Source organism: Callithrix jacchus, chromosome 17 (genome assembly GCF_049354715.1).
Source record: "Callithrix jacchus isolate 240 chromosome 17, calJac240_pri, whole genome shotgun sequence".
NCBI classification, from domain to species: domain Eukaryota; kingdom Metazoa; phylum Chordata; class Mammalia; order Primates; family Cebidae; genus Callithrix; species Callithrix jacchus.
Window position 1 is genome coordinate 70,395,480 of NC_133518.1, and position 9,579 is coordinate 70,405,058.

At 43.8% G+C, this 9,579-nt stretch overlaps 1 pseudogene; it reads left to right on the plus strand.

The window, feature by feature from the left end:
• Positions 1 to 9,333, plus strand: part of LOC118148824 (small ribosomal subunit protein uS2B-like) — a 28,931-nt pseudogene extending 19,598 nt beyond the window's left edge.
• Positions 9,334 to 9,579: the final 246 nt, after the last annotated feature.

Consider the following 9,579-nt stretch of genomic DNA (forward strand, 5'->3'; position numbering starts at 1 on the left):
GTATCTACCCAAAAGAATTAAAAGCAAGGACTCAGATATTTGTATGCCAACATTCACAGTAATGTTAATCACAATAGCCAAAGAGTAGCAGGAATCCAAGTGTCCACTGACAGATGAATGGATAAACAAAATGTGGTCTATACATACAATCTTTTTTTTTTTTTTGGACTAATCTTTTTTTTTTTTTTTTTTTTGAGACAGAGTCTAGTTCTTTCACCCAGGCTGGAGTGCAGTGCCCTGATCTCAGCTCACTGCAACCTCCGCCTCCCAGGTTTAAGCAGTTCTCCTGCCTCAGGATCCCAAGTAACTGAAATTACAGGCACGCACCACCACACCCGGCTAATTGTTGTATTTTTAGTAGAGACAGCGTTTCACCATGTTGTCCAGGCTAGTCTCAAATGTCTGACCTCATGATCCACCCACCTCAGCCTCCCAAAGTGCTGAGATTACAGGTGTGAGCCACTGAGCCCAGCCCATACATTGGACTATTCTTTAACCTTAAAAGAAATTCCGACACCTGCTATCACATAGATGAACTTTGGAGACATTATGTTAAGTGAGTTAAGTCAGATACAAAAGCACAAATACCATATAACTCCACTTATATGGGGTACATAGAGTAGCCAAATTCATGGAGACCTAAAGTACAGTGGTGGTTCCTGGGACATGAGGGAGGGGAGAATGGGGAGTTGTTTAATGAGCGCAGTTTCATTCTAGGAAGATGAAAAAGTTCTGGAGGTAAATGGCAATTATTGCTATGTAACAGTGTTAATGTGCTTAATGCCACTGAACTATACACTTAAAAATGGTTAAAATGGTAAGTTTTATGTGTATTTTATCACATTTAAAAGATATTTTGCTTATATTTTCTCTTAGTACTTTATAATTGCATTGTGTGCTTTTCAGAACCATTCTGGCTGTGAAAGTATCAGCAGGCTGGGCGCAGTGGCTCACGCCTGTAATCTCAGCACTTTGGGAGGCCAAGGTGGGTGGATCATGAGGTAAAGAGATCGAGACCATCCTGGCCAACATGGTGAAACTCCATCTCTACTAAAAAAATGCAAAAATTAACTGGGCGTGGTGGCACGTGCCTGTAGTCCCAGCTACTTGGGAGGCTGAGGCAGGAGAATTGCTTTAACCTGGGAGGCAGAAGTTGCAGTGAGCTGAGATCGCACCACTGCACTCCAGCCTGGTACCTGGTGACAGAGCAAGACTCTGTCTCAAAAAAAAAAAAAAAAGAAAGCATCAGCAATTCCTATCCACACTTCAAGTTTACCCATTGGTGGTGGGAGGTTGGTGGTTTGGTGCCTGGTGAAAACTAAACCAAAACTGGGTTAGAAATGAGGACAGACCGGCCAGGCATGGTGGCTCATGCCTGTAATCCCAGCACTTTGGGAGCCTGAGGTGGGAGGATCACTGGAGGCCAGGAGTTCGAGACCAGTCTGGCCAACATGGTGAAACCCCGTCTCTAGTAAAAATACAAAAATTAACTGGGTGTGGTGGCCCACGCACCTGTAATCTCAACTACCCAGGATGCTGAGGCAGGAGAATTGCTTGAGTCTGGGAGGCAGAGGTTGCAGTGAGCCAAGATTTCACCACTGCACTCCAGCCCGGCCAACAGAGCAAGACTCTTTCTCCAAAAAAAAAAAAAAATGAGGACAGACCTTGAGAGATGGAGTCAGGAGTGCTCGTCAGGCTCTTTTAATGATAAGGAACATGGATTTTCTTAGGCTACCTGTCCCACTTACCATCACTGTATAACAAACTACCCCAAAATTTTGTTAAGCAAAACCTTTTCATTATATGTCACAAATTCTGTGAGCCAGGAATGTGGGCACAGCTCAAGCTGGGCAATTCTGCTCATGCTGGCTGAGGTCACTCAGCAGGACTCAGCTGATGAATGGGCTGGACCAGAGGGTCCGAGACTGCCTCACCCACCTGCCTGGTGCCTTAGTAGGGATGATGGGATGGATGGCTGCACTCAGCTGGACGAGACCTGTAGGCTGGAGAATCTACACATGACCAATTCAGATGATCGTCTCAGGGCAGCTGAATTTCCTACATGACAGTTCAGGTACCCTTGAGAAAGCATCCGAAGACAGGCACATGGACGCCGCATGGTTTTGTTGTTGTTGTTGTTGTTGTTGTTGTATTGAGACGGAGTTTCGCTCTTGTTACCCAGGCTGGAGTGCAATGGCGCGATCTCGGCTCACCGCAACCTCCACCTCCTGGGTTCAGGCAATTCTCCTTCGTCAGCCTCCTGCGTAGCTGGGATTACAGGCCCTCGCCACCATGCCCAGCTAATTTTTTGTATTTTTAGTAGAGACGAGGTTTCACCATGTTGACCAGGATGGTCTCGATCACTTGACCTTGTGATCCACCTGCCTCGCCCTCCCAAAGTGCTGGGATTACAGGCGTGAGCCACCGCACCCGGCCCCGCATGGTTTTTCTGACCTAGCCCTCGAAGCCACATGGTGCTACTTCCACTGCATTCTGTTGACTACAGTGTATGTCAGCTCAGCTTCAAGGCAGCAGGAATTATCTGGACCTCCTGATGGAGGAGTGGCAAGGTCACACTGAGGAGAGCATGTGGGGTGGAGATGGTGCTGCAGCCATCTTTCAAAAATAGACTCTCCGCCAGGCGCAGTGGCTCACGCCTGTAATCCCAGCACTTTGGGAGGCCGAGGCGGGTGGATCACGAGGTCAAGAGATCGAGACCATCCTGGTCAACATGGTGAAACCCCGTCTCTACTAAAAATACAAAAATTAGCTGGGCACGGTGGCGTGTGCCTGTAATCTCAGCTACTCAGGAGGCTGAGGCAGGAGAATTGCCTGAACCCAGGAGGCGGAGGTTGCGGTGAGCCGAGATCGCGCCATTGCACTCCAGCCTGGGTAACGAGAGCGAAACTCCGTCTCAAAAAAAAAAGAATCTCCTCCACTGCTAAGAAAAAGAGGATTTATCATAAAAATACAAGAGACTAGAATTAGGAAAAGCCTGGAATGGAGCAGCTACTCTGTCTCTGACCTCTGTATGTCTGCTTTGCCCTCTCTGTACTCAGTGCTCTTGGTCTTGTTCCATTTCCCTCAGCCTCTGCTCCTCCCCAACACACTGGCCTTTCTCAAGCTTCCCCAAATGTGTTTGTTCAGATTCCGGAGAGAGGCTCTGACGGGCTCATCTCATCTGTCTCAGCAACACATGGTCCAATCAAATGGAGGAGCTGGCACAGGCTGGGAGTAAAGGGAAAGAGGAGCTGGGCGGCTCTCAGGTCACCCTGCACTGATTCTCACACCTGGCTGCACATTCAGATCACCTGCGCAGCTTTAAAAACATGCCCATGACCCTGGTCCCACCCTCGGAGATTCTGGTTCAATGGATTTGGGGTTAGAGACTAAGCATGCATATTGTTTTAGACGCATGGTACCCACGCTTCTCCTGAAACCAGGGAAGTCTGCTGCTAGCTGTGATGACCGGGGAATAGCCAGCAGGTGTGGACAGCAAGCTAACCCAGAGAGGATCATTTACCAGACAGGGAAAGAAAAACAGGCTTTTCTTGTTTTTGAGCATGGGTTGTTGCTTTTGTTGTTTTTGTCACAAATCTCAAAGAATTTTTGAGCTCAAAGAGACCTTAGAGACAATCTAATATAACACATTCATTTGCAGGTATGGAATAAAGCGACCAATCCATCCTGGTTTAGCTGGGACTGCCCCAACTTTAGCACTGAAAGTCCTGCCACATCCCAAGGAAATCCCCCAGTCCCAGGCAAACCGAAGAGGCTATACCTTCTATAGAAACCACAAACCCATTAGCAGTTACTCCTTGTCCTCTCTGCCCTCAGCTGGCAACTATTTATCTACTTCCTGTCTCTACTGATTTGCATATTCTGGAAAGTTCATATAAATGGAATCCCACAATGTGTGGCCTTTTGTATCTGGCTTCTCTCACTTAGCATGTTGTTCATTCATGAAGTAACAGGTTCACATACATCATTTCTCTTTATGGCTGAATAATACTCCCTTATATGGCTTTACCACCTTCATCTGTTGATGGACATTTGGGTCATTCCACTTTTGGGCTAGTATGGATAATCGCTCCTGTGAACATCTGTATGCAGGTTTTGGGTGGACATAGGTCTTTCATTTTCTTGGGTATACACTAAGAGTGGAATTGCTGGGTCATATGGTAACTATGTTTAACATTTTGAAGAACCGCCAGACTTTATTAAAGTCTCTGTATCATTTTATGTTTGCACCAGCACAAATATGAAGGTTCTAATTCCTCCATAGCCTCACCAGCACCTATTATTATCTACCTTTTGATTCTAGCTGTCCTAGTAGGTGTGAAGTAGTATCTCATTGTGCTTTAGATTTGCACCTCCCTGATGATTAATAATGTTGAATATCTTTTCATGTGCTTATTGGCCATTTGTGTATCTTTTTAGAGATATGTGTATTCAGATCCTTTGCTCATTTAAAAACTGGGTTATTTATCTTTTTATTACTGAGTTGTAAGAGTTCTTACATATTCTAGATATAAGTCCCTTGTCAGATACATGATTTACAAATATTTTGTTCTGTTCAGTGGTTTTCTTTTCATTTTCTGGAAGGTATCCTTGAAGCACAATAGTTTTTAATTTTGATGAAGTCCTATTTATCTGTTTGTCTACTTTTTCTTTTCCTTTTTTTTTTTTTTTTTTGAGATGGAATTTCGCTCTTGTCACCCAGGCTGGAGTGCAATGGTGCGATCTCGGCTCACCACAACCTCTGCCTCCTGGGTTCAGGCAATTCTCCTGCCTCAGCCTCCTGAGTAGCTGGGATTACAGGCACGCGCCACCATGCCCAGCTAATTTTTTGTATTTTTAGTAGAGATGGGGTTTCACCATGTTGACCAGGATGGTCTCGATCTCTTGACCTCATGATCCACCGGCCTCGGCCTCCCAAAGTGCTGGTATTACAGGCTTGAACCACCGCACCCGGCCCTTATCTACTTTTTTTGTTGCTTGTGCTGTTGGTAAGAAACCATTGCCTAATCCAAGATCATGAAGATTAAAGCCTATGCATTCTTTTGAGAGTTTTATAGTTTAACTCTCACATTTATTTAGGTATTTGCTCCATTTTGATGAAGTTTTGTATATGGCATGAAACAGGAGTTCAATTTCAATCTTTTGCATATGGCTATCCAGTTGTTTCACTATCATTTATTGAAGAAAATTTCTTCTCCACTGAATGGTCTTGGCACCCTTTAGAAAACAAGTTGACCATAGACGTATACATTTCTGTCAGGACTCTCAGTTCTATTCCATTGACCTATGTATCTATCCTTACACCAATACCATACTGTCTGGATTACTATAGATCTGTAGTATTTGAAATAGAGGAATGTGAGTCCTCCAACTTAATTCTTCCTTTTTAAGATGGTTGTGGTTATTCTGGATACCTTGAATTTCCATATATATATATATTTTTTTTTTTTTAGTTTTTCTCATTACTGTTGGATTTATTTTATTTTTAATTAATTTTTAATTGACAAATAAAAATAGTATCTATTTATCATGTATTACATGTTTTGAAATACATATACATTATAAAATGGCTAAATTGAGCTAATTAGCAAATTTATATGATTTTCAAGATCAGTTTGTTGATTTCTACAAAAAAAATCCAGGTGAGATTTTGATAAGGACTCATTGAAACTACAGATCCACGCTAGGGAGTGCTGCCCTCTGAACAATATGAAGTCTTTCAATTCATGGGCACGGGGTGTCTTTTCATCCGTTTAGGTCTTCATTAATTCCTTTCAGCAGTGTTTTGTAATTTGAGTGGACTAGTCTTACACTTCTTATGTTAGACTTATTCCCAAGTATGTTACTCTTTTTGATACTATTATAAACAGAAATTTTAGATTAATTTCATTTTCAGATTGTTTACTGCTGGCATATAGAAATACAATTGATTTTCTATCCTTGCTGAACTTGCTTATTAGTGCTAGTAATTTTTAGTGGATACTTCATAATTATATAAGACTTATATCTGCCAATAGATGACATAGAGTTTATTTCTTCCTTTCAGATCTAGATGCCTTTTATTTAATTTTCTTTCCTAATTACTTTGTCAGTTAGTTGAATGTTGAGTAGAAGTGGTGAGCACATTCTTTTATTTATTTATTTTTTTTGAGACAGAGTCTTGCTCTGTCACCAGGCTGGAGTGCAGTGATGCGATCTTGGCTCACTGCAACCTCTGCCTCCTGGGTTCAAACAATTCTCCTGCCTCAGCCTCCCACAGTAGCTAGGACTACAGGTGTGTGCCACCATGCCCAGCTAAGTTTTGTATTTTTAGTAGAGGTGGGGTTTCACCATGTTGGCCTGGATGGTCTTCATCTCTTGACCTCATGATCTGCCTGTCTCAGACTCCCAAAGTGCTGGGATTGCAGGCGTGAGCCACTGCGCCTGGCCAAGCATAGATATTCTTATCTTGTTCCTGATTTTAGAAAGAAAGCATTTGTCTTCCACCATTATCTATGAGTTTTCTTTTTGTAGATGCCCTTTATCAGGTTTAAGAAATTGCCTTCTAGTCGTAGTTGAACGTTTTTGTCATGAAAGTATATTCAGTTTTGTCAAATGCTTTTCCTGTGTCTGCTGAGATGACCATGTGGCTTTTTTCAATTTCTCTATTTATGTGGTATATTACATGATTTATTTTCATGGATTGCCAGCCTTATATTCCTGGGATAAATTCCACTCGGTCATGGTGTATAATTCTTCTATTTCACTGGTATTTTGTTAAGGGATTTTGACTATATTTGTAAGGGATATTGAGCTGCAGTTTTATTGAGTTGTCTCTGTTTGGTGTCAGGGATAATACTGGCATCATAGAATAACTTGGGAAATATTTCGCCCTCTAATATTTTTTGAAAGAGTTTGTTAAAAACTTGGTATTCATTCTTTTTCAAATGTTTGATAGAACTCACCAAGTAAAGCCGTCTACGTCTGGGCCTTTCTTTGTAAGTAGTTATTTGATTACTAATTGAATCTCTTTTCTTGCTGTAATTCTCTTCATAGCATTCATCTTGAATGCTTACACAATAGTGTGTCAGGTACAGTGCTAGTTCTTACATTTCTTTCGGGAGGTTTGGACACTAAGAAAAGGGAAAGGGGCTAGATTCATTCATTTATGTAGGGGTTCCTTTTTTTTTTTTGAGACAGAGTTTCACTCTTGTTACCCAGGCTGGAGTGCAATGGTGCGATCTCGGCTCACTGCAACCTCTGCCTCCTGGATTCAGGCAATTCTCCTGCCTCAGCCTCCTGAGTAGCTGGGATTACAGGCACACGCCACCGTGCCCAGCTAATTTTTTGTATTTTTAGTAGAGACGGGGTTTCACCATGTTGACCAGGATGGTCTCGATTTCTTGACCTCATGATCCACCCGCCTCGGCCTCCCAAAGTGCTGGGATTACAGGCGTGAACCACTGCACCTGGCCCTTTGTGGGGGTTCTTTCAAAATACTTATCAAGTACCCCTGGTTGTGTTCTATGTTCGGCCCTGAAGCTACTAAGACAAACAAGACAGCCACAGGAACCACCCTTAGGACCAGGGAGTGAACATGCTGATTTCAGATCAGAGTCTGGGTGGCCAGCCGCTGAGTGTGAGAGGAGACCCATCAGTTCTCACTGGTGTTGGAGTCCTTCTTTGCTCCAAACAAACTATGATGCCTGAGTCCTCTGGTACTTTGTAGGTTATAAAATGCTTTCACTTATAAAATCTCATTGCAATTCATCCTTACAGGCAATCAGCAAAGTTCATTACCCCTCTTTGCAAAAGATGACAAAACCAATGTTCAGAGAAGGTCAATATGAATCCAAACTTGTAGAAAGTACTCACCCCATGTAAGGCCCTAGGAGATGTAGAAATGACAAGGTTCTTGCCTTCAAGGAGCTGTGAGTCTGAGACAGAAAGAGACAGGAAGTCAGACAGACATAACAATCTATGTTGGTCATTTCACAGGGTGCAATGAGGGCAGAGAGGACGGGGTTTACAAATGGTTTCGCCGTGAATGTGACCCTTAAAATGTGTCTAGGAGCAACCTGGACATTACACCAGGAAATAACAAAAGTCATTCAGAACTCGGATGACCACATGTCCTAGTTTCCCCAGAATAATACGTTTGCTTCTGTTGTCACAGTTTAAGTATCAGTAGCCCCCTTTTTTCCTCTCAAAAATACAGGTTTGATCTATGCCTGGTTTCAAAGCATTTCCCTAAAAAATTGTTGTAATTATAAAGGAAACAATAGTAACTTTAGAGTAGAGAAATCTGGCAGATGCTTAATCCAGGAACCAAGATTAATATCTTCACAGATGGTGCCAGTGGGCATCAAGTGCCTCCTGTTAAGATGTGTTGAGAGCTTTCCATGCCACCACAGAGGGGTCCAGACTGTGCTGTTCTGGAAACTTTCCCAGGGTCTGGAGTCCTCAATGCCCTGCAAATGAAGGAGGAGGATGTCCTCAAGTTCCTGGCAGCAGGAAGCCACTCAGGTGGCACCAACCTTGTCTTCCAAATGGAATAATACATCCATAGAATGAAAAGTGATGGCATCTACATCAGAAATCTGAAGAGGACCCGGGAGAAGCTCCTGCTGGCAGCTCGTGCCATTGTTGCCATTGAAAACCCTGCTGATGTCAGTGTTCTATCCTCCAGGAATACTGGCCAGAGGGCCATGTTGAGTTTGCTGCTCCACTGGAGCCACTCCAATTGCTGCCACTTCACTCCTGGAACCTTCACCAACCAGATCCAGGCAGCCTTCTGGGAGCCACGGTTTCTTATGGTTACCGACCCAGGGCGGACTACCAGCCTCTCATGGAGGCGTCTTAAGTTAACCTACCTACCGTTGCTCTGTGTAACACAGATTCTCCTCTGCGCTATGTGGACATTGCCATCCCATGCAACAACAAGGGAGCTCACTCAATGGATTTGATGTGGTGGATGCTGGCTCGAGAAGTTCTTTGCATGCGTGGCACCATTTCCCATGAACACCCGTGGGAGGTCATGCTTGGTCTCTACTTCTACAGAGATCCTGAAGAGATTGAAAAAGAAGAGCAGGCTGCTGCTGAAAATCCTGTGAGCAAGAAGGAATTTCAGGGTGAATGGACTGCTCCGGCTCCTGAGTTCACTGCTACTCAGCCTGAGGTTGCCGACTGGTCTGAGGCGTGCAGGTGCCCTCTGTGCCTGTCCAGCAGTTCCCTGCTGAAGACTGGAGCACCCAGCCTGCCATGGAAGACTGGTCTGCAACTCCCACTGCGCAGGTCACTGAATGGGTAGGAGCAACCACTGAATGGTCTTAAGCTATTCTTCACAGGCTCTTAAGCAACATGGAAATAAGGTTGATGGAAACTAAACATTAGTTTCTAAAACCCAACTGTTTCTTTAAAAAAATTTTTTTTAATGTGCTGAGAAGGGCCAGGTGCGGTGGCTCACACCTGTAATCCCAGTACTTTGGGAGGCTAAGGTGGGCAAGTGGGCAGATCACCTGAGGTCAGGAGTTCAAGACCAGCCTGGCTAACATGGTAAAGCCCCATCTCTACTAAAAA